This window comes from Manis javanica, chromosome 14 (assembly GCF_040802235.1).
Source record: "Manis javanica isolate MJ-LG chromosome 14, MJ_LKY, whole genome shotgun sequence".
Classification (NCBI taxonomy): Eukaryota; Metazoa; Chordata; class Mammalia; order Pholidota; family Manidae; genus Manis; species Manis javanica.
Window position 1 is genome coordinate 54293194 of NC_133169.1, and position 26065 is coordinate 54319258.

General features: G+C 45.8%; 1 protein-coding gene across 7 annotated transcripts in view; it reads left to right on the forward strand.

Annotated features, from left to right (window-relative positions):
* Positions 1–26065, forward strand: part of LOC118972705 (putative histone-lysine N-methyltransferase PRDM6) — a 359903-nt gene that overhangs the window by 65760 nt on the left and 268078 nt on the right. For 2 of the 7 annotated variants that reach the window (XR_012124843.1, XR_012124846.1), the window contains 2 exons: positions 4890–5009; positions 9217–10636. The exons of 2 other annotated variants lie outside the window; for them this stretch is intronic. The gene's annotated coding sequence lies outside the window, so the exon portion shown is untranslated. 3 more of the 7 variants (XR_012124844.1, XM_073221130.1, XM_073221132.1) reach the window with 3 other exon arrangements.

Sequence of the window (26065 nt, forward strand, 5' to 3'; positions counted from 1 at the left end):
GTGGCCTATCAGTGCTGACCTTCTCTGATTTCACACTGCAAATTGTTGGAAATGCAGCATGGTGCAGTGTCTCATTAGTCAGCATGTGTGTGAGTGTGTGGAGATGAACATGGGAATAAATCAGATGTTTAATTGTCTTGGTCCCCGACAGGCCAGTTAAGCAGAAGTTATCAAAGACATAATTTAATTTGAACTTCCTTTTCGGCTTCCATCAATCTCACCTTGGACAGTGGTGGACTGCAAAGTGCCTCATGAATTAATAAAGAGACATCAGCTTATCCAGCATTCTCTGCTATATTGACTTCATTTTAAAATTTGACCACAAAAACAGCAAAGAACTCATTTCCTGCCCAAAATGCAGAAGAGTTAATCCTCGGCAGGAGAGAGAAGATTCTAGGCGGGGCCTGAGTGGGAACCTGGAGGTATAATTCCCTGGGGAGGAGATTTCTGGTACCAGTGTTCCAGCAGGGTCTCCTTGTAACCCCAAGAGTGTGGGGCTCTGTGAGGGCCTCTGACTGGAGTTCCTCAGGGTGTGAGCTCCACTTCAGAGAGTTATCTGCTGAGGAGACGAGGTCATAAGGACAAAACACCATGTGAGCTACGTAAGTCTGCAGGTAGGGATGCTGACATGTTTGGAACCCATCCCTTTCCCTTCCCAGCCACAGAAGGGGGAGGCCAAGTTCCATCACTGTAAGGGCCCTTCTTCCTGACAGGCTCCAATGTGACCTGACGTGCATGTGCTCTGGAGGGACCCTCACCCTTGATCAGAAACACTTCCCCTCGGGTGTGTTCCCCAGGTGGGTGCTCGGCATGGGGCATTCACGCCTGCCTACCCTGCCCAGCTGTGTGCTTCGCCCGTACTCTGGTGCCTCTGGTATCTCCAGGGCTTCTCTTTGTTCAGAGACCCTCTGCATCACCTCCCCCTGGGAATGAAAAACAGGTTCCCCAAAGCGAAAGGGTGTCAGATGTATCAGTTAGGGTCTTGGAAAGAAGAAGCTTTCTCCAGACAGGTCAAATGAAGGTTAATGAGAAGACTACTTATCCTGATGTGGGAACAAACAGGGGTGGAGAGGCCCAGAGCCCCACGGAGAAGGGCTGGCTGGCAGGAGTGGCAGTTTTCAAGAGAGACAAAAATCCAAGTGGGGAGGTAGTAGAGAAAGAAATAGCCAACCTGTCTCTCCTCCTGTCTGCAGATCTGCTGGGACTTCCAATGGGCAGAATCCAACCAGGGCCAGAATAAAAGGGAGCTTGTCGGTGCTGCTGAACAGACCATAGAGGTCAGGCTTTAGACCCCAGGAGGTCAGCCTCCTGGGGCACAGGACTGGGAAGACACCTGGGCCAGGGCCTGGGGCAGAGGCAAATGGAAAGTAACTCACAGAGCAGGTTACCAGCAATGGCTCTGTTAGAAGGAGCAGGGCAGTGGGAGGCAGAAGGGGCTGTCACTTGGAAATTGAGGGTCGATCTCAACTTCCCTCCTTCCCCTGCCATCGCCACCCTCCATGTAAGCAGGGTGACCACCTCAGTGGTTCTAACAGTTGTCATACTATTGTCACTCTGAGGGTTGGGGACAGGAAGAGCCCACCCACCAAGCCAGTTTTGCAAAGGTCTGTAAGCTAAAGATGCTGAACCAATGGCAGAGGGAGAAACTGGTGGAGAGCAGGGGTTGAAACCACCGAGACATGACCAGTGGACAGGGAGAGGATCTCAGCCAGAACTTTAATTCCAAGGCAGGTTTCATGGTTCAGTTGCTGCCCCAGCAACAGGCTTCAAAAGAAACAGAAAACTTGTTTAACTTGCATGTTGGAACAAAGGAAAGATGAGAAGTAGAATGGTCTTTCTCAGCACAGTTGCAAGCTTAAACTCTAGCGACCAGAGGGCTGCTCCAGCTGAAACACAGATTACACATCTCCCTGGACACCCAGCCTCTGAGATGCAGGATTGCTTGCAAGGAAGTTGGGGCTCCTATGGCCAGGATCCTCACTGAACTTAAACCACTTGTTGATGTAACTGGCCTGTTGCTAGGCTACTGCTTCCACACCCATAGGAAATAAGCTTTTATTGCCCTATATAGAGAGCTCAGCCCAGTGCTCTAGGTGTAGGCAGAGATGCTAGTGCTTGACCTACTGCTGGGAGAACAAGCCAGGTAATAAACCCTTTCACCCCAAGAATGTTCTACTGTCATTTCTTTGGTCACACTGAATCCATAGTGAAGTTGCCTGGGGCTGAAACCCATTGGCAAGAAAATTGGTGAAGTCAGCAGAGTTCATTGTTGACCAAGGAAAAAGACAGGCTGCCCTTATGGAAGGGGTGCTTCAGCGGGCTGCCCCTGTGAATGGGGAGACAGTGGATTGTCCCCCAATGGGTATGTGGTCTGAGGTGGCTTGCCTCCAACAGGACTGGGCCCCACCCCAGGACTGGAGGCAAATGGAGGTTGCACCTGAGGCAGTATGGATAGTCCTTGGTATAGCAAGTAGGTCTTTTGAGAGAGTGCCCATGAGGCAACGGGGCACTGTTGCCCCATGGGTTGGCTGCTTCTCACAGTGTTAAAAAAATCTACAGAAGAGAAAGACACCCTCCTGAAAAAGACCCAAGAAATGGTGGCATGAGAACGTGAGCTGCAAAATTCTGTGGATTCCCAGAAGAAGGAAATGGCATTGATGAGAGAGGAGGCAGGATGAGAACATGAGAACACCGGCAGTGAGGTGCCCTTGAAGAGGTAAAAGATTCCTTACAGAATGAGATGTCAGTTCTGCCAGGTGCTCTGAAGGAGGAAAAGCCATCAAGGAAGAAGATGAACTTCTGAGGGAAGCACTGGTGGAGGTGACATGAGAACACCATCTGCAAAGCATTGAGGTGAAGGTAAGAGAGCTGCTAAAGACTGAGCTAGCATTCACGGTAGCAGAGGAGGCACTCAGGGGAGTGGAGAGAAAGGTGTCATCAGCCCCAGAAATGGAGGAGCTGGGGAAGGATGAAGGGCTGATGCCAGGGGCACTGACCCATCCTGTATTGAAAGCATGCACAGTGGTTGTAAAGAAAAAGACCTGACAGCTGAAAGTTCCCCAAGGAGAGGAGCAGCCCCCTCCCCAGGTCATGGAGCACTCTACGCTCCACCCCTATACTCAGGCTGAGCTGGTGGATTTGGGTTCCCAGTTTAGGCAGAAGCCCTCAGAGTCACTATCAGCTTGGATCCTGCATCTGTGGGACTTAGGGATGGATGGAATTATTCTGTCAGAATCCGAGATGGGAAATCTGGCTTCCCTGACAGTTCAGCCCACCTTGAGGTAGCGGTTACAAAGTGCACATCAGACCCCAGGGAATCACTCCCTCCTTGATTGGCTTATGGCTGCACTTCGTGTTGTGTGGCCCAATCAGGGTTATCTACCATCCTCTCCTGCTAGATGGCAGACGTATGCTGAGCTCCAACAGGTGTTACAGGAGCTAGGCATGAAAAAAATGCCATCTATAGTCCAGAGAATCATGGCCCAGATGAAGAGCCTTTCACTACTGGGATGAGAAATACTATGCTTCAAATGGCTCCCACATCCCTCTTTGGGTGTCTAGTGGCTATTCTTTCCCTTCACTTAGGGCAGCCCGTAAGCGAGGTGACACATACAGTAGCAGACTTAGGAGAGGCTGAAACAATGAGAACAGAGAAAGAAATAAGGTCTGCTACTCACAAGAAGAATTTAAAGGGCTCCAGGAAGGTTACAAGACCCAGATGTGGGTTGATACACTACAGGCAGGAGCAGACAGAAGGAAATTAGATGGGAAGTCAAATAGGATCTTACTAGAGCTACGGCAACAGCTGAAACCAGAGCAGCAGTTCCAGCCATTAAGGCCAGAGAGGCAGAGGTCAGAGACAGAGCCACAAGTCCAGTTGGTGTGTTTGCAAGACTTACTGCTGGACAGCAAGGCAACCTCACTTGAGCCCACACAGGAAGATGATTGGGGAACACAGTTCAAGGTACCTGCTCTGAGGGATCAGGGGGGGACCGGAGGCCACATGTTGAAATAGCTGTCTATTGGTTCCTAGTGAACATACAACATGTCCTGGCTCTTGTGGACACTGGGGCTGAATGTACACTGATTCATGGTAACCCTGAGAAGTTCCCCAGGACCCCCACTATCATAGATGGATACGGGGGTTAGGCTATCAGAGTGAAACAAGCCCAAATCCCTTTGGGAATAGGGCATCTACCCCCCAAAAGAGTATACTGTGTATATATCTCCTATTCCTGAGTATATTTTGGGGATTGATGTTCTGCAGGGTCTATGGTTGCAGACTAATCCAGGTCAGTTCAGACTGAGAGTACATGTGGTGAAGTCAGTTCTGAGGGGACATGCTAGGCACCCACTCATAGCTTTGCCTGTGCCTCAGTGGGTGATTAATACCAAACAAAACAAACTGCCTGGAGGGCATAAAGAGATTAGAGAAATTCTCCAGGAAATGGAAAAGGTGGGTATTATAAAGCCCACCCATAGTCCTTTCAGTTCCCCAGTGTGGCCTGTAAAAAAGCCAGGTGGCTCCTGATCTATGACTGTGGATTGAAGAAAATTGAATAAAGTCATACCGCCTATGCATGCTGCTGTCCCCTCTATTGCAGGCCTGATGGATACCCTCAACCATGAACTAAGAACATACCATTATGTGGTAGATCTTGCTAATGCCTTCTTTTCCATTGACATTGAGCAGAAAAGTCAGGAACAGTTTGCCTTCACATGGGAAGGATGGCAATGGACTTTCACCATCCTCCCACAGGGATACACCCACAGCCCCACCATCTGTCATGGACTTGTAGCCCAGGACTTGGCTACATGGGAGAAACCACCAATGGTGTGGCTGTACCATTATATTGATGATGTCATGCTCATGTTCAATTCTCTTTCAGATCTAGAAGGTGTAGCACCTAGACTGCTGCAACATCTACAGGAGAAAGGATGGGCTGTAAAGAGCAATGTGGTTCAGGGACCTGGTTTGTCTGTCAAATTCGTGGGGGTCATCTGGTCAGGTAAGGCCAAAGTTATACCAGAAGGAGTTATAGATAAAGTCCAGGCCTTTCCTACCCCTAAAACTGTAGCATTGCTACAGGAGTTTCTGGGTCTTCTAGGCTACTGGGGAGTGTTTATACTGCACTTGGCACAAATTCTGAAGCCCTTACACTAGTTGGTATGAAAGGGCATCAGGTGGGACTGGGATGAGACATGTGCATCTGCCTTTACTACAGCAAAATGAGCAGTCAAGGCCGTGCAGGCCCTGAGTGTGATAGACCTGTCAAGGCCCTGTGAGCTGGGTGTTCATGTGACTGAAGATGGTTATGGCTGGGGTCTCTGGCAGCGGCTTGAACGAACTCGCCAACACATTGGATTCTGGTCATGACTCTGGAAAGGGGCAGAGGTACAATACACTTTGATAGAAAAAGCAACTGGCTGCCATGCATCACACCTTGCCGGCTACAGAACCCATCACTGGAATGGCCCTGATAAAGGTAATAACTACCTATCCCATCTTGGGGTGGGTACAAGACTGGACCCAAAAGCCAAGGAGTGGTATAGCACAAACACCCACATTAGCCAAATGGGGTGCTTACCTACAGCAGTGTAGTGCCCTCTCTAGTAGCCCCTTGAGTGAAGAACTCCAATGCTTTTTGTGGCCAGTGACATATACTAGTGAAAAGCAGGAAGAACTTGCTTTTGAACCATTAGTAGCAGAGAGTCCCTATTGGGAGGGAAGAGCCCTTATACTCAAAGATGCATGGTATACAGATGGCTCCAGCTGTGGGCAGCCCCGAAAATGGAGGGCTATAGCTTTCCATCCTAATGGAATCCCTGAAAATGGAGGGCTATAGCTTTCCATCCTGGATAGAAGATGGTAAGGGGAAGAGCAGCTAATGGGCAGAGTTGCAGGCGTGTGGCTTGTGATCACCCAGGAGCCTTCCCCTATAGTTGTCTGCACCTACAGCTGGGCTGTCTATCGGGGCTTGACCCTGTGGCTACCAACCTGGTACCATGCCAACTGGCTGGTTGGTCACCAACCCCTTTGGGGGCAAGAATTATGGCGAGACTTATTAGTCACCCACAGAGGCACTGGCAAAGCTATGGGTGAGTGCCTAGCATGTCCCCTCAGAATTGCCTTCATCGCACATACTCTGAGTCAGAACTCACCTGCAATGGTCTGCAACCATGGACCCTGTAGGATATCAATCCCCAAAATATACTCAGGGATAGGAGATAATTACAGTATACCATGTGACAGGTCATTTGCCACTGGCATCCCCAGGAAATGGTGAAGCAGGTAAATTGGTCCAGATACGTTGGTTAGAAGGAAAGCCTGCCTCTGATGTTGCCAAATGGTTACATCAGTGTGTGTTGCATGTTGGGTGAAAGACAATGTGGGCTGTAGTCCATCGGTGGGGCTTGCCTTTGACCTTTGAAGAAGTTAGTATCCAGCAGAGTGTGCCGTATGCTCTAAAAGGGACTTACACTGAGTTCCACAGCAACATGGGACAATAGCTTGAGGCCGATACCTCTCGTCAGAGGAAGACTATATTGGGCCTCTACCTGTGTCAGAAGGTAATCAGTATGCCATGACTTGTATGGACACAGCTACTGGACTTCTGGTTGTTTTTCCTACCCATCGTGCCAGCCAGCAGACAACCAAAAGAGGTCTGGAGCATCTCTTTGCAGCCTATGGCCAACCACAAGTAATTGAGAGTGATCAGGGCACCCATTTTGCTGGACATGCACTGCAAGAATGGGTGCGACAGCTGGGAATCTAATGGAAGTTTCATATGTTATACAGTCCTACCATAGCAGGCATGGTACAGAGGCACAATGGCTTGTTAAAATCCGGACTAAAGTTAGATACCAATAGTCTGTGCGGATGGTCAGTCCGCTTATGGACCGTGCTATGGCGTTTGAACAAAAGACCCCGAAAGGGAGCCCCGAGCCCCATGGATGTGTGAACACATATGGCTGCCTCCCCTATACAACTGCAAGTACAAACCAAGAAAGAATCACTGAAGCTGAGGTTTGGCCACCACAATATCTTGCTGCCAGCACCAACTGCACTGAACCCTGGAGACTCCATTGAGTGGACATGGCGTTGGACCTTTCAACACATGGACCAATGATGGCTGGCTCTCCTGACACCTTGGGGATAAGGCCTGGAAGCGGGCCTCCTGTTTATTCCTGGACTAACAGCAGAGGGCCCCCAAAGATCACCATAGTATATCCTGTATGGCCAGAAGGTAGGAACATCTTACTGGGGAGTTTTGTTTTATCATTACGGCCAGTGCATGCACCTCCAGTAGCAGTATATATAGACCCTTCAGTAACCCCCACTGGGAGAGGAGTAAAAGTATGGTATACTAGACCTACACAGGACCTCCTTCCTGTTACAGTCGTACCATAGGACCGCTCTCTTGCATGCATCCTACCTAATGGACAAGATTTGCCTATGTTGGTGACATCAAAACATGTGTCTTATCGCCCCTAAAGTCTTTGTGGATTGAAAACCCTCTCTGGCTTGGGGATTCTTACAATTTTTGTTACCTGTATCAAAATCTTGCTGTATTTTCATTTTTGTTATTATTTCTAAGTTGTTATTAGCCTCTGTTGCTGTTGTGGAATCTGGTTACAGTGCTCCAGCTTTCTTGCACAGGGACCATTGCAGAAGATGGAGAGCATGTAGATTGTAAGGTGAGAATCCTGGAGAGGTGGAGTGTAGGGAAGTTAGGGTTCTTATGGTCAGAATCCTCCATGAACTTAAACCACTTGATGATGTAACTGGCCTGTTGCTAGGCTACTGCTTCCACCCCTGTAGGCAATAAGCTATTATTGCACTTTATAGAGAGCTCAGCCCAGTACTCTGCAGACGGAGAGAGCTAATGCTCGACCTACCACTGGGAGAACAAGCCAGGTAATAAACCCTTTCACCCCAAGAACATTCTACTGTTCCTTTTTTGGTCACATTGAATCCATAGCTAACTTGCTTGGGGCTGAAACCCATTGGCAAGACATGGCTCTTGTCTCCTAGCAAAGCACATCCCTGTGGCCCTGGGAAGGACCCATTTCCCAAACAACACCTTTACCTTTTTCCCGTGATTGTTTTATTTTGATAACCACTTGAGTTGAGGAAAAATCTGTTTTTTTTTTTACTAGAAGAATAAAATAAGTGTTAGGAATGTTAGAAGGATAAGTTGCCTCTCTGAGAAGCACCAAATAAGAATAGTTTCATTGTATCCTTGGGTCTTCTTTGCCCACAGTTTTGTTCCTTTCTGAGTTGCTGCCAGGCTCTCACCTCCATCCTTGTGAGCACAGGGTAATGTCAGATTCACTCTGTTTTCACTCTGAACCTTTGAGCTCTGAGGCTTATGCTGCCTTTGGGGCAGGATCTCACTTTATTAAACAGGACGATAAATTAGTCTTGTTCATGCTGCTCTGCGTCACCGGGCAGTCTCTCTTAAGACAGGACTTAGTTTGCCTGTCTATTGATAGCTCCTTGGGTAGGGCTCCTGCCTGGTAGGCAACGTGCTTTGCCCTGGATTGTGGGTTAAGTGTTCTGTCCACTGTGGAGAACTTCAGAGCTTGCCGGGATAGCATGTGCCAACCCCCTAATTTTAGGGATCAATACATAAGGCCCAGAGGTGTGGTATGGCAGGCACAAGGCCACTCATTGGCCTGAAGCAGCATCCTGGAGAGGACAGAGGACTCGGCCCTGCAGGATGACCCTGGGTCTCAGAAAGCTGTGATGAAACATCACACTTTTTCCTCACCATGGATGTAGCTTTAAGGTTTTTGATAATTATAGTAGTAGGTGAAACTTGCTCATTGCAAAATTTCAAACAATTCAAGGCTGTGTGAAATAGCCAGTGAAATTCCTTTGCCATCAAAACCCACAGAGTTAACACCTTTCCAGAGCTGGCAGGGTGTACTTACTGATTTTTCAATGTCTACATCATACACACACACATATATGTATGTTTTACAGCTTGAGCCGAACCTATGCTTACCTTCCTAAGTCCCACTTATTTTACTTTAGAATTTATGGGCAGCCTCCTTCTTTCAAATGTCATACATTTCTGAAAAGATGTTCAGAGACTAAATATGCACAAGTGAATAATTGACATACATTTTCTAAGGTGATTGCATTCTCAGAGATCAAAATTATTCTAGTGTCTCATTCACAGTCATGCAATTTGTTCTTCTACTTTGCAGTTGAACACAAAGTCCACAAGCTGGTCCAATGCAGAGCAAATCAAGACTAAAGACTTTCTCCTTGTAGTGCCCCGGTGACTTGCTTCATATCTCATACTTCTTTTAATTTCTCTTCTTCTTATTCATTTTACTAAGGCAACAAGGGCACAATTCAATAAAATATTCAAGGATCATTGTATAAACCAGCCTGGCCACGCTCCTTAACCTGGACTGGGGCCTGGCAGTCAGTGCCATCCTGCAGAACTCCTGCTTTGTTCTGAAAGTCCAAATCTGGCACTTGAGTGATGGCTTCAAGGTTATTCACAAGTTGAAACTAGAACGTCGGGGATACCTGTATTGTGGATGTCTTTCTGGGCATGCAAGCTGACTCAGCTTTTTAAGAAGAAAAGGAGCCCACAAAAAGGAGACTGGGCAGCTCACAGTGTGCTGGGGGCCAGAGAACTAGGTTTGGAGTTCTGCTTTGAGCAACAGTGGCCAAACTCACACTGCAGAGCTGCCCTGATGCAAAAATGGCACCAGGAAGCCTTGGGTGCTGCAGTGGCTCTGCTGGGAACTCACCTTTGCCACCCTCCCCACCTCCACTAGCACTGCTGCCACACGTGGGTCAGCAACTCAGCCTTGCAAGTCCTACAGCAGACCATCTCAGGCACTTCCCTCCAGCAAAATGATGACCCTCTCTGATCCTGCTTCCTCACTTCCTTTTTGAAGTCTCATTGGTGGAACCAGGTTACATACCTGTGTCTCAGCTGCAAAGGAGCCTGGGAAGTAAGATTTCTGGATTCTACCTTGGGGAGAGAGTATCAAATGAAAGTTAATTCTCCAAATATTAAAAAGATGTTCAAAAGCTGCTGCAAATGAAGAAAAAAGGGAAGTCCTCTTCAAGTGCAAATAGCTATAAAGGATTATTTTAAAGGCTGTATGGCATTTCTCATTTTATGCATATATGCTAATTCATTTAGTAAATCCCTATCTACCTACAAAGTTTCCTTTATTTTGCTATTAAAAACCATATTACAGTGACCATCTTTGTGTATGTGTTTATATACACACATGCATACACAAATATGCAAATATACTTGTATACTTCAGCTTATTTTTCTTAGGAGTAGAAGCACTGGTCACAGGATATTTAAAATCTTGTATTTTGATATAATGTCTTCCTAAAAGCTTGCCAAAGTACCTCTCAGTGAGGAGAGGCAATGTTTGAAGGAGTTGTCAAGTTTAGAGAGTTTTAACAATATTCAAATAAAAAAATGATTAACAAATGCATGTATCTGCATGGTAGATTTAGCAGCCAGAATATCTAGAATAAATGGAATGGGCTCTTGCCTTATTGAACCTGATAAGAGAAAGTTAACTGTACTAGCAATTCATGGGTCTATATGTGGATTTTCCAGGCTGTCAGCATGGGCACTGTGTAGTTGAGTTTTTGTGACATTTTCCTGAGCCATTAGGAATATTAACTCCATGTTGCTAAGCCAACGACAAGGCCATTGCATATCACTGTATGGTAAAGACTTCACAACTCCAGGAGGTGCTATTTCATGATTTTGTCTATGGGAATTGTACCCCTGGAGTTGTGCAGCAGAGCATCTGTACAACGGTATATGGCACCCCTGCCAAGCAAAGCAAGAGGGGTCACTGGGCAGTCCTTCCAGGACTCCTTTTGGACTTTTAATTCATTTGCCTAAGGCACCTCCTGAGACATTCGGCTCTTTTCTTCCAGAGCAGTGAGACAGCTATGGCGATAGCTCCTAAGTACATAAAAAATGTATCTGGGATCCTGTGACATTTTACATCCCCAACTTTGCCCAGCGGCCAATGCTTCCTCTTCCAAGTGACATATTGATTGTGCATACCTGCAGGGTGACTATGATTGTGTTCAGTATTTTGAGCTCATCATCTGTTATCCTATTCTTATTGTCATCCTAGGCCCAGACAGTATCAAATTGGAAGCAGTAGTGTGGAAAATTACGAACAAATCAAAAAAGACCACAGCTGTGAAATGAATCAGGCCATCGCTCTGCATTTAGTATTTTCCCTGCTGTAAACACCAGGCTCCTTTCTTCGCCCTGTTAGGAGGTCTCAGAGCCAGAGCCAGGAGTGTGCTGGAATAATTAGAGTTAAACTCACAAGTTAGGTGTAAGGTGTCCTCGAGAGCCACAGAGTATTCTGTCCTAGAAAGTGTGTCATCTTGGAGGCTGTGGGGTGGCTCACCATGGTGTGACAGTGAGGACTCAGGGATTGCCACATGGTGATTTATGTGGCTGCGTATGGCAATTTCACTCTTACAGGGCACCAGGGATGGCCCATTCCCCCCAGGTTTTATGAGCCTCTCATTAATCACACCCCAGCAGGTGCATTTGTGACCAAGAGGATAATGAGAGGGTGCCATGTTGCTAGTTGTCATGAAAATAGGCGCAGCCCCTCAGGGTTGATCATTTCAAGCACCATCAGCTGGAAAAGCCTAAATGAATGGCAGATGGGCAAGATGTACCTTGTCTCTAGGAGAATTGTAGGCTCCTCTGTCATTGTGCCCTGTCTGTTGTCACTTTCGTGTTTGCCTAACATACCTGTGGTGTATGTGAATGGGGCTCGCATGTTAATGGTAATCAGAACCAGTGCAGATGCTTGTTTTTCATTCTAAAAGGTCAGTCCTGACTTTTCCTGGCTTGCAAGGAGTCTGGGCAAGGAGAATGGTGCTGGGAGATGTCCCCGCCTCAGGTGCTGCCCCTCCAGAGTCTGTGGGAAAGATCACCGTGGGTGGGGTGACGGGGTGAGTGCATTTGTCTCCCACACAGGCTCAGCCCTGGGCTGGTAGCGCACGAGATGGTAGATAAACACTTTCTTGTTCCTTTCTTGTGGGAGCCCCTGAACTCAGGCTTCAGAGATAATGTCCTAGACCCCGAAGGCTCCCCTGAGAGAAGCTCACTGGAGGCTCCATTCCAGGCAAGCTCCTCCCAGCTCACTGCCCTCAGCTACCCTCAGATGGCCCAGGGCAGGGACTTCCCTTCCTTTCCCAGGGACTCTTCCTGCCTGGGACCTCCTGATGTGACCTAGGGCTCTGGGTTCGCTCTGGAAGGAAGGCGTGCTCTGAGGGCTGGGCAAAGGGCTCCTGCAGGAAAGGGCCTGAGGCTGTTTGGAAATCAGCTTGGGAAACACCACCCCTCTCCAGGGCCACCCTATGAGCTTCACAAATTTTCTCTTTTAACGTGGGCTGGGGAAAATCTCAGGGGCTGTCCACAGACCCTCCACTCTCTAAATCTCAGGGTCCCCATTTGTGTATTAAATCAAAGAACCAATACACATTTATAAATCTATTGCCACACCAGTAAAGGCATTGAGGACTTGGTAATGCACCAACTAGATTAAAGTCCAGTCTTCATGGGGCTTATATTTCAGTGAGAAGAGGGAGACAAAATCAAAATGTAGAATATGTTGAAAGAAAATAAGTGCTTTGGGAGAAAAATTCAGCAGGGGAAGGGCCAGTCCTGCCAGGATGGGTGGAGCTGCAGTTAATTTCAGTAGGCTGGTTGGGAAAGGGCCTGTGGGGGAGCACAGCCTTGCAGAGGAGGGAGTGCACCCAGTGGGTGTCTGAGGAAGAGTGTCCTCAGGCGTGAGGGTGCCTGGAATATTCAGGAATCTCAAGGCGGCCAGTGTGGCTGCAGCAGAATGAGCAAGTGGGAGAGAAGGGGGCCCAGGGCAGAGATGCCAGGGCCTCATTGTGCAGGGCCTGAAAGGCCCGTGTGGGGACTTGGGGTCTCCCTTGGAGTGAAATGGGAAGTCACGGAGGGAGGGGGCCAGGAAGAAGAGAGACATGATCCAGCTGGAGTCTCAAAGAGCAGCTCTGACCGAGTTCTGGGAACTGTCCCTGCGAGGAGCTTGCAGGCAGGAGCCGCATGATGCCGTGGGGAGTTGAGGGTGGCCTCTGACAGTGGTGGTGCGGCTGGAAAGGCGGTGGCAGGCAGGCTGATCTGGGTCCTACTGGGAAAACAGAGCCACAAAGGCTTGCTTACAGATTGACTGGGCTGTGAGAGAGAAATAAGAGCCGAGGGCAACTCCAAGGGTCCAGACTGAGTGACTGAGGGTTTGGGGCTGCTGTTGTCTGACCTGGAGATTAAGTGGAGCAGCTGTTGGGTGGAAGAAAGTCAGGTATTCAGGGTAGAGCTCGTTAAATCTGAGCTGCCCATTGGCTATTCCAGAGGAGGTGCTCAGGGTGGCTGAAATCGGGAGAGAGGTCCGGGATAGAGACACAAGTTTCAGAGCTGTCATCTCTGACAGTTTGCTTGTGTAGTTCCACTGCCCCCTCCATAGGCTATCTATTAAAATCTTCTCCAAGGTCTTATTCAAGACTCTCCATTCATTTCTGCACAGTAATAATAATAAGAGCAGCAGCAAATATTTATGGAGCATATAGGCTCTAATAAAGGAATATTTTACATATATCAACTTATTTCATTCTCAGAACAACTCTGAATGGTAGATTCCATTATTGTTCCCATTTTGTAGACAAGAAAATGGAGGCACAGAGTGCTTAGGTGCCTTGTCTTGGGTTGCACAGCTCACTGGTGGGGGAACCAGATGTTTCGTTCATTCTCTATTCAGTAAACGTTTCTTGAACATTCACTGTGAACAGGCCCTGCAGGGACACTGGGGGTTGAAGAAACGTAAAAGATTCTGTCTGTGCCACAGCCTGGCCTTCCTGACCACCTAGGGCCAAGGCATACTTCTGAACTCCCAGAGCCCTTGCTGCCTGTCCCGCTCATGGAGCGCTCAGGCTGCTGAGTGTTACCCTGATGACTCCACTATAAGCTTCTTGAGGACAGGCTTCTGATCTGGGACCTGGGAGTCCTGGAATCTTAGTCTTGTCTTGCATATCACCAGGACTCAGTAAGTATTTTCTGCAAATTGGCCCTTTGTCCCAAAAGCCTCTCAATGTTGTTAACTCATTCATTCAACACTTATTCTTTGAGGGGCTATTATGGGCCATGTTCTCATATCCCGGCCCTGGGGACTTGGTGATGGACAGGACAGAGCCCCTGCCCACCTGGTGCCATGCACTGCAGAGGTCACTCTGCTTATAGCAGGACTTCTCTCATCATTTGACTTAAGTTGGACTCACTTGGATTTTATTGGAGAAAGAAGGAGGAGATATTTTCACTGTTTTTTTAAACTCAGGAAGGAGAAGCCAGGTAAGTTTTAAGGAACTGATAATGTTCCAGGTCTGCACGCCTTTCCATATATGAAGAACGGGGATGTGTCTTTCAACCTTTTCCAGATTCATTGTTGAAGCAATTGGATTATTTAATGTTAGGCATATAAACATGCCATGTTCTGGAGCCCAACTTGTCTTCTCGGCATCCTGTTGAGTCCATTCATCCCTTCTGGGAGTCGTGGTTATCAGAGTATGACATCATGCATATGGGTTGTCATTGACGCCTCCCACAACCAATGAATCCTCACTTCCTAACTACCTTCACAGGTAAAATAGCAGGTGACTGCTTTCCACTCCAATTAGACACAAAGAGCAGGTAGGACGGCAACCTGATATCTAGGGACTCCTTTCTATGTTTTTAAAAAAAGAATAAAATAGGCAAAAGATCAGTAAAGTGCCAAGTAGAGGAATTACTTTTTCCTTTACTCTCCCCTAAGGATACAATAAATAAGAGAACCCAATGTCTAGATTCTCTTGTTTTTAAACCAACATATATATATATATAATATACTAATAAAACTAAGCTCTGACTGAACAAGGCAATCCTCTCCAGTCCAAATTGCCTGGAGAAAATCTGTTTTCAGGCTGCTTGCTATGGAATATGAAGGGTCCTCTCTGCAGAAAGTCAGATAAAGAATCATAGAGGACTAGGACATGGGGGCCCCAATGTACAATTATTTTCTCACTAGCATGTCTGTCATATCACAGATCTCTGCTGATGCCATCTGTCAGCACCTCCCTGCTTATAGCGTTCCACAGGATTCATACTGCAACTTTTAAAAACGATGAGTGGACCTCCACTTACAGGATGAGAGAAAAACCAGTGAGTGGGCCTCCACTTACAGGACAAGCGAGCAGAACGGTTTCTCCCCATTCTGCCTACCAAGTAAAGCTAGCAACCCTGGGCATTATATGTGAAACAAACATAATAAACTCGGAAAGTTGGAAAGAAGGCAGACCTACTAGGCACTTCAGGTCCCAAAGAACATCACAGTGGTGAGTTCCCTGGATTTTCTTTTTTGCCTTATGTCCTGGACTTGGAACTGAAGAAGCCAACAATCTGGATATACCAACAGATATGTACAAAAATGCTTTGACAAAAGCCTGCTCTCTCTAGCCAAAGGGCTGGGAAAGGGGCAGCCTTGCAAGATGCAAAACTTTAAGACAATAACCACTCTACTCCAGGCAAACATCACAGAAAAAACTGTGGCCCGTCCCCTGTATACACCAATAAAGGCCAAGTGGGAGCCAAGATTGCTGTGAGGTGCCCCAGTCCTCTTACCAGAATGGTGTCAGAGTAGGGACTTCCACCCCATGTAGCAGGACAAGGAATCTCTCTTCTCCCCTGCTGGGGTGGGATCAGACTGACTACCACAGCCTCTTCCCTGGTAACAAAGGCTGCTCTCCTCCACCTGTTCCTGCCCCATAGTGTCAGTGGAGGCCATGGGTTGGGCAGTAATATTCTTTCTGCCAGGGAGGTATCAGGGGAGGCCTAATAGGGAGAGGCAACTGCCACCCTGCCCAGCAGTAATAAGGAGCTCCTCTCCCCTTTGATACCAGTGGAAGCTGAATAGGGAGCCTATTTGCAGTAATGAGATCAAACCCCTCTCCCTTCTTCTTTTGGAGCAATGAGAGAGGAAGCCAGCTAAAACAGGTGTCAATGAGATCCAGGTGTATTCATCAACCTGAATGTGGTAAACATTTCACAAAGTACATGTATGTAAATCACTACAGAGTACGCATTAAAAGTGTACTATTTTGTTTGTCAGTTACACTGCCTTAAAGCTGAAAAACAAATAAGTGAGATCCAGAGTCTCAAAGCACAATATCCAAATGTCCAGGTTTCATTCAAAAATCATTTATCATACAAAGAATCAGGAATATCTCAAACAATGAAAAAAGATTATAGATGCCAACACTGAGATTACAGAGATGTTAGAATTATCTGACAGGATTTCAAAACAACTATTATAACAATACTTCAAGCAATTATGAACACCCTTGAAACAAATGGAAAAAGAAATAGAAGATATAAGGAAGAACCAAGTGAAATATGTAAAGCTGAAAAATACAATAACTGAAATAAAAATTGTAATGGATTGATTCAACAGCAGAATGGAGGAGACAGAAGAAATAATTAATGGACTTGAAGATAGGACAATAGATTTCCCAATCTGAACAACATAGAGAAAACAGACTGAACTCAACAGTCTCAGGAACCTCTGGGACTATTAAAAAAGCCCTAACATTTGTGTTATTGGAGTTGTGGATGTTAAGAAGGAAGAGGATGGGGAGCTAAAAAAATACTAAAATAAATGGTATAAAACATCCCAAATAGGATAAAAGACTTAAATTATAGATTCAATAAGATTAGCAACTACAAACAGAATAAATCCACACCAAGACACATCATACCCAAAGTTCTGGAAACTAATGACAAATATTTTGAAAGCAGCAGGAGAGAGATGACACTTTAACTATATGGCAAAAACAATTTGAGTGATAGAGGATTTCCCATCAGATATTATGGAGACCAAAAGGAAGTGGCACAACATTTTGAATCAATGAACAAAATTAATGCAGAATGCTATATTCAGAGAAAATATCCTTCAAGAATGAAGGGGTAATCAAGACATTCTCAAGAAAAGAAAAAATAAGATTTTTCTCCAGCAGAACCACTCTAAAAGAATGTGTCTAAAGGAAGTTCTCTAAAAAGAAAGGAAATAATAAAAGAAAGAATCTTGAAATCAGGAAGGAAAGAAGAATATAAGGAAAAATATGGATAAATAAAACATATTTTCCTTCTCTTCAGTTTTCAGAATTATATTTGAAGTTGAAGGAGAAATTATAACACTGTCATATGTGTTTTTCAGTGTATTTAGAGGGAAGATTTAAAACAATTATAAATGGGAGAATAAAGAGATGTAAAAGAAGGTAAGGTTCCTATAAATGAACGTGGTAGAACTATGAAACCAGTAGACTATATATAAAGTGTATAAATATAATACATATTAATATGTACAATATAATAAGATGTAATGTTTAGGGCAGATACTGAAAATCTATAGAAAGAGATACACTTAACACTACAGATAAAATGGAATTCTAAAAAATATGTGGGTAACTCACAAGAAGGCAGGAAAAAGAGAAGAAACAGCCAACAAAAAATGAAATGGCTTAAACAATAATTAACATCAATTAAATGTAAATTGTCCAAATATACCAAAAAAAACCAGATTTTCAGTGGATTAAAAAATATGACCCTACTATATGCCATCTACAAGAAACTCACTTCAAATATACTGATATAGGAAGTTTAAATATCAAAGGATGCAAACATTAATCACAGTCAGAGTGCCTATATTAATAGCAGATAATGTAGGCTTCAGAGCAAAGAAAATGCTAGAGAGACATCATATAAAAAGTCAGTCCATCAAGAAGTCATAACCATCCTAAATGTGTATGCACCTAACAACAGCACTGCAAAATATATGAAGCAGAAACTGAAAGAACTGCAAGGAAAAAGGAACAAATCCACAATTATATTTGGAGAGTTCAACATGCCTCTCTCAACAACTGATAGAACAACTAGATAGAAAATCAGCAAGAGTATAAAAAACTTCACAACACTAACAACAATGAGGATCTAATCAACATTTACAGGACACTGTACCCAAGAATGGCAGAATATACCTTCTTTTCAAGTGTGCACAGAACATATGCCAAGATAGACCATATCCTGGGTCAAAAAATAAACCTCAACAAATTTGAATTAATTTAAATCATATAGGGTATGTTTTCCAATTTCAGTGGAATCATAGTAGAAATCTGTAATGTAAAGATAACGTTTCCAAACACATGGAAACAAAACAACACACTTTTAAATAACCCAGGGGTCAAAGGGGAACTCTCAAAATAAATGAAAAAAATACATTATATGAACTGAAAATAAAAATATAGCATATCAAAAATTTTAGGACACCTTTTAGGCAGTGCCGAGGGGGAATTTTATAGCAGTAAATGCATACATTAGAAAAGAGGAAAACTCCCAAATAAATCATCTATGCTCTTACTTTAATAACTTAGAAAAAGAAGAGCAAAATAAACCCAAAACAAACATAAGGAAGTAAATAATAAAGGTAATAATAGAATTTGATAATATTGAAAAAGGAAACCAATAAAGGAAAATCAATGAAATGGAGGGTTCTTTGAAAAGATAATAAAATTGACAAGCCTTTATCAAGTCTGACAAAGGAAAAATGGGAAAAGATACAAATTACCAATATCTGAAATGAAACAAGGGATATCACTGCAGACCCTGCAGACAGCAAATGGAGAATAAAGTAATACTACAAACAAGTCTACATGCTTAAATTTGGCAACTGAGATAAAATGCACCGATTATTCAGAAGACACAAACTTTATGCAACTTACCTGAAAATTAAGAAGACAATTTGAATAGTTCTAAACCATTAAGGAAATTGAATTAATAGTAAAACAAACAAACAAACAAAAAACTTCCCAAGAAGGAAATCTTCAAGCCGAGATGGTTTACTGGAAAATTCCACCAAATGTTTAATGACTTAACAACAATTCTGTATAATCTCTTCCCAAAAATAGAAGAGGAGGAAACATGTCCTAATTCATGTTATGAAACTAGTATTATCCTGATACCAAAACAAGACACACTACAAAAAAGAAAACTAAAGTCCCATATTCCTCATGAATATAGGCACAAAGATCCTTAACAAAATATTAACAGAGAATTCAGCAAAATATAAAGAGAACTATATACCACGACAAAGTGAGGTTTATTACAGGAATACAAGCTAGTTCAATGTTAAAAACTCAGCATAATCCACCTTATTAACAGGCTATAGAAAAAATCCCATGATCATATCACTGATGCAGTAAATGCATTTGACAAAATTCATTCATTAATTATAAAAACTCTCAGAAAAATAAGAATACAGAGGAACTACTTCAGCTTTGATAAAGAACATCTTCAAAATATCTACAGCTAACCTTGTACATAACCATGAAAAAGTGAACAGTTCCTGCCTAAGATCCAGAACAAAACTGTTCGTGTTACCACTCTTAACATAGTTCTGGAAGTTTTGGCCAATGCAATAAGGCAAGAAAATGAAATAAAAGACAAATATATCATAACAGAATAAAACAGTTTTTGAAGAGAACACATATACATAGAAAATCCTGATACATACAAAAACATATTCCTAGAAATAACAAGTTAGTTCAGGAAATTATAGCATCAAGATAAACATACAAGAATCAATAATATTTCTATATACCTAACATTAACAGATGGACACCAAAATTTAAAATGAAGTTGCTTAAAAAAAAGAGAAATAAGAAGAAAACCACAAAATGCTGATAAAGGAATTAAAGGATATCTAAATAAACAGAGAGACATACTCAACATAATAAAGATGTCATTTCTCCCCAAACAGATACACAGGTTTAACACAATTCCTACACAAATCCAAGCAAGTATACATATATATCTTTGTAGATATATACAAAATCATTATAAAATTTACATGGAAAGTTACAGGATCAAGCATAGCTAAAACAATTTTGAAAAAGAAAAAGTGGGAGGAATCAGTCTATCTGATTTCAAGATTTTTACAGCCATAGTAATCAGGACTGTAATAGACACATAGATTAATGAAACAGAACAAAGAACTCAGACCCACAAGATATGCCCTGAATTATTTCATTTTTATTGAGGTGAAATTCATATAATATTAACCATTTAAAAATGAACAAAGATAGGCAAATAGTGGAACAGAATGGTGACTCACAAGAGTGATAAGCTGATTGGACAGTGGGGAAAGGAGGAATTTTCAATAAATGGCACTGAATCAACGGGCTATCCAAAAAAAAAGAAAGAACATATCAGTGCCATTCACTACATTCACAATGTTGTGTGACCACCACCTCTATCTAGTTCAAAAACATTTTCATTAATCCAAAATCAAACCCCTAACCATTAATAGTTACTCCCCATTTCTCCCTCTAACTACCAATCTGTTTTCTATTGATCTCCTATTCTGGATAATCATACAATATGTGATGTTTTACTGTCTGTCCTCATTCACTTAGCATATCATTTTGAGGTTCATCTAGGTTGCAGCATGTATCAGTACTTAATTCCCTTTTAATGGCTGAATAATATTCCACTGTATGCATTTACCACCATTTGTATCTATTCATCCATTAATGGACATTTGGGTTGTTTCTAACTTTTGGCTATTGTCAATAGTCCTGCTATGAACAATTGTGTGCAAGTCTTTGAGAGCCTGTTTTCAATTCTTTTAGGTGTATATCTAGGGCTAGAATCACTGAGTCATACAGTGATTATATGTTTAACTTTTTGAGGAACCACTACACTGTTTTCCAGAGCAACCAAATCATTTTACATTCCTACCAGCATGTATGAGGTTTCCAGTTATGCATGTCTTTGCCAGTACCTGTTATTTCTTCCCCCCTTAAAAAAATCATTCTAGCCATTCTAGTATGTGGGAAGTGGTATCTGCAGCTCAGCACAGACCCTCCAGGGAAGGCAGGCAGAATTTATCTGCTGTCTCCCTCCTGTTCCCCATCTCCCTCTGGTCAATGAACTCCCCTCACGTCTGTGTTGTACTGAGTAGCCCCTCCAGCCAGCCTTGGGGAAAACCACAGGCCTCAGGGTCCAGTCTGAGTAGCACACAGGCATGGAGGCCCGTGTCTTCCTGTCAGTTGGTGTCCTGGGCCACGAGAGAGGCTTTTTGATCTGAGGTAGTGAGGGTAACAGAAGAGGGACCTGGCTCACTGAGGGAACAGCACGGAATAGCTGATAGTACCTGTGTGGCCAGGAAGCAGCACAAGAAGCCAGAGCCCGGTGAGTGGATGCAGAGAAGTTGGAGTGGCTGCCCAGATTCGGGATGGCATGTCTGCTAAGTCCAGTAGCATCTTACAGATCCTCACCTGGCCAGTTTCTGTTCATAACTCTTAAGTTGCTCTGCCACGGTATTCGACCCACAGAATCACACATTTGTTTGAGTGGAGCATACACGCACAGGAATGGAGTCTCCCTAAGGCAGATGCTTGCCTCTTTGTTCTTTTTTTAAATTGTCCTGTTATTTACCACTCTATACAGGTGGGTTGGAGGACAAGTTGTGGAAAAAACTGTCAGCGATTGCTTCCCTTTCGGAATGAGGAGTTTGGCCCCTCACTTGGCTTTCCTCCTCCCTTGTGCCCTCTTTCATGGCACCCCCAGCCCCAGTAAGACGGTGTGGAGGCCTGGCCTTCTCATTCCAAAGTCTCCCTGTGTACATGGAATTCTGAGAGTGGCTGAGCTGCATTTTCTCCCACTGTTCGGTGCCTTTCTCAGGCCCCGGGTGCCATCAGTCTAGGCCCTGGATGGGACTTCTGTCTCTGGAGCAATACCATGGGAAGGTTTTATTGTTCATCTCTTTCCACTTTAACCATTCACAATTCCTGTTCCATCGCTGCAGCTCCTCATTCATCACAGTTTCTTAATGAAAATTCCTACTCGACTCCACTTCTTCATGGCCTTGAAAAACTCCCCAAATCACTGTTATCTCTTGAATGAATACCTTACTTACCTACGTGCTGGCTACTTTTCCCCCAAAGTCACAGTTAAAAAATTATTTCTGAGTATGATTTTAGGTCCAGGATTTTGAGCTTATTGCCTATATTGCCTTCATTGCTGGTTGACTAAGTGAATCGTTTAAGAAATCAGCATTAATACTAGACATACAGGAGACTTCTAACAATATAGCTCTTTTTAGATCAGAGTACCCCTAATTCCTAGAAGGACTGGTAAAATAAAGACATAGGTAAGCAGCATGGAAGATGGCCTCAGAAGTTCATTGCGTATGAGTGCCTGGCACTGCACTGATGCACAACTCCCACCTGAACCACAAGGAAATGAGGCCCAGAAAGGGTGGGGCTCATCCAGGCCCGGCCAGTCAGAGAGGGCACAGGCACAGAGGGATCCAGTCAACTGCACTGTCTCGTTGGAAGATTTACTAGGACACTTTTTGGACAGGCGTGGAATGTTAAATTGGGTTTGACAAGAAAGACAGGTTTCTGCCTCTTCCCACCTTCTCCCAGCCTGGCTTCTACCAGGTATTTCTGGACACTGTGTGACCAGGGTGGGCCTGACCCATAGCTAAGGACAGTGAGACTGGAGGAGGTGCTCTGCCTTCCCCCTCCCCACCACGCCGGCCCCAGGGCCTTGTGCCATCTCTGGGTAGCCTGATATGCAGCTGCACTCTGAAATGACCTGCAGGATACATCCTTTGGCAGCAGTTTTTGATCAAATGGTTGTGTTTTTGGTAAGAATAGAAAACAGAAACAAGTTGTAAAACCAGTAAAGTAAATGTATATATATGGGAGATTTTTAAGTTTTTGATCATGTAAAATTACATAGATAACTTCCTATGTATGTCTCTGAGTCTGCCTGACTAAACCACTCACCAGTAACCTAGAGTTGGGGCTGGGGGCAGTAATCTGAATTTATGTTTCCTTTTAACTTGTACATTCCAAACTTACTGAATTGCAGGAAAATGAAACTTATCCAAATTTTTTTTTGGCCAGGCATCCTAGTTGGCTACTGAGAATCATCAGTAAGCTTACAAGTTCTGAAACTGGGTTTCAGGCAAATTCTGAAATTCTCTGTGAGAAATCTAGCCTATTTTCCAAGTTGGGGAGTATTATTAAACCAAGAATTGCCCTGAGAGGTGAAAGTACAGAGCAATTCAAAGAGGTGTCAAGGCCTACTAGCATCTGATGCTGCTTCCCCAAAGACTTGTTTCATTTCATCATTCACACTTCACCTTTTTTATTCCAAGGTGACTTTTAATTCCACTCTTATTTTATGCACAGTAGTCGCAATAGCTCACTTCAGATGTTCGCATTTTCTCTAAGGGATATTCCTTACATCTGGTTTGCAGCAGCTATATCCCCCTTTCCTTGGGAAGCAGAGTAAATTTGTGGAAGTCGAGGCCCTGTTCACTGCATTAAACAAAGCTATTTCTGATCTTGGTCAATTTGCAGACCCTGACTTACATATGACCCTGGGTTATTAGAACACACACGCCGAGGCTTGCCTTGGTTATGTAACCGGGCACTAGGCTGACTCAGGGACTTCGTGCTGAGAGCTGACAATGTAAATCTGACTTTCCAAACACCCCAAAGTGTGGGAAGGGAGCTAAACTTCTGAGCTGTGGGCCTCCATCTTGACTATGGACTTAGAATTAAATGTCAGAGGGGGGCACAGCATATTTTCAAACCTCACTGCTTTCTTTTATGCCCAGTCTTCTATTTTTTCCAAGATGGAAGGGACCATCCCTTCTGCTCCCAGATGCACAGCCTCAGTCAGCTTTGGAACATTAGTCATGCATGGCCCTGGCAAGATTTCATGGTCCGACCTGAGAGAACATCATGCCTGCCGAGGCCCTGGGGAGCTGAGGATGGAGTGGCCTTTATCCTTTTGAGCTCAAATCATGATTTCCATGTGGGAAGTCATAGCAGACTGAGACCTGGAAGTCACCCAGGTCTTACCTAAATCCTTATTTTACAGATGGGGAAACTGATACCTCTGGCAGAGACATGGCAGGCTCTGGGTTACAGTCTGGTCAGTGGTAGAGGGAGGGCTGGGTCCCAGACCAAACTCTGTGTGAAGGTGGGGACTATGCTGGCCTAGCCGCTGCTGTGTCCCCAGCACCTAGCACAGTGCCTAGCCCCTAGGAGGCCAGGAGATACCTCTTCCTACATGTCAGCTTTCTATTCTTCCCCATCTCCTGATATTTTACCAAACATCCTCAGAAAAGTCCCTCTGTCCACTCCTCTAGGTCAGGAGAGGGCACAAGACACTGTTCCCCTGTGCCCAGAGGTTACCTGGTGTCCACACAGAGCAGGAAGCAGTGCCCCAGAAAGTCTCCTGCTCATCAGTTACCACCAGCCTGGTCTGGCTAGGGTCTCCTTCCTAAGGTTGATGCCAGACTTGGGCTACAGAATGGCCATCTGGAGCGCCCTAGTGGTTACGAAGGTGTTTCCAGTTTATTTAGGCACCAAGACTGATCTCTAGGCCAATTAATAAAAGCAAAATGGCCACTGGGTGGGGTGTCTCCAAAAGTTGTAGATATTGAAGAGTGATGCAGAAAGGACTGGGAGCCCCAGGCTTGGGGATGAAGCCAGGGCCGTGAAAGGTCTTGTTCTAAAGGAGAAGAAGGGACTCTGCTTGGCCAGGCTAAGCAGCTATCACCTGGACTGCCTCTGTATGCACAGGATTTCATAAGATTCTGCAGTTTGGAGAGGATAGATGCGAAAGAGAGATTTAAAAACCTTGCTTTTTTGCACGTTGCTGGTTCTCAGTGAGGGTGGGTGTCGCTTGACTTTGCCAACAGGGACAGCCTGGGCTCCACAGTCTATGGCCACTGATTAAGCCATGTTGAGAGCACAGCCTTGGGGGGAGAACCCGCCCGGGAAAGAGACGCGAGGAGACGGGTAGTGTATTGGGGGCGAGGCGGTGGGTGGAGTGGGTGGGAGGGGGTCGGCTCCTGCCATCGCCAAGCGAGCCAGAGGCAGGAGCGCATCCCCTCCCGCCGTGGGCGCAGAGAGCGTCCTGCAGCGCCTGGAGTCCTAGCGCACCGTGTGCGCGCCCGCCTGCTCCGCGCACCTACCGCGGGCGCCTCATGGGCCTGAGCTGGAGGCTGGCGGACAGCGCGCACGGGTGGCGGCTATCGGGCAGGCGGGGACCTGGGGGTGACGTCACGGGCTCTGGTCCCGGCGGCAGAAATAGGATGGCCGCGGCGGCTGTGGCTCAGAGGGCCGGAGCCGAGGCAGCCTCCAGCGCGCCCGGGAGTCGCTGACCGCGGAGGAGAACGGCCGGAGGATGCGGGGCCGGGTCGCCGCCGCCACGGGCTCTGCGCCCGCCCGCCCGAGTCCAGCCACCCGGTCTTTCCCTCGGCCCAGGTCGTAGCAGGTACGCGGGCGCAGCTCCAGAGCGGGCGCGGGGAGGGTGCCAAGCGGCCGCCGCCGCCTCCACCAACCCGTCCCGCTGCGCTCCGCCGGGGTCCCAGCGCCCGCGGCCCCGAGTCTCCCTTCAGGGCCCGGCGCGGGCTCCTGTTCGTCCTCCCCGCCCGCGCCGGGGAGCAAGTTTGCCCGCCTGGCGGGCGGCAGGCACGGGCCACGAGACCCGGGCTCGGCCAGGATGCGGGGTAAATTAGTCTGGGAGCCGAGGCTTGTGGCCCCGGTCTGCATTAGGGACCTGAGTGACCCGGCTGACGAGCGGAGCAGAACCGCTCGGGCCGAGCCAGCAGCCGGAGCCGGCCTCCGTGACCCAGCCTGCAGGCGCTGCTCTTGGGCTCCGGACCCGGAGAGGCCTCGGCCAACTAGGTGAGCGGCGGCCCCTCGGCGCGGTCCCGTGCCCTTGGCCCCGGGCTGCGTGCGGGGCAAGCGTTCTCCCTACCTCCTTCTGCAGCTTTGCAGGGAAACTTGCGTCGCAGCCCGAAGCGCCCGCTGCGGCTCGCCTGGCACTCCCTACCCCGAGGTCCACGGAGTCTGGGGCCGAGCAGGCTGGGGAGGAGGAACCCCGCACAC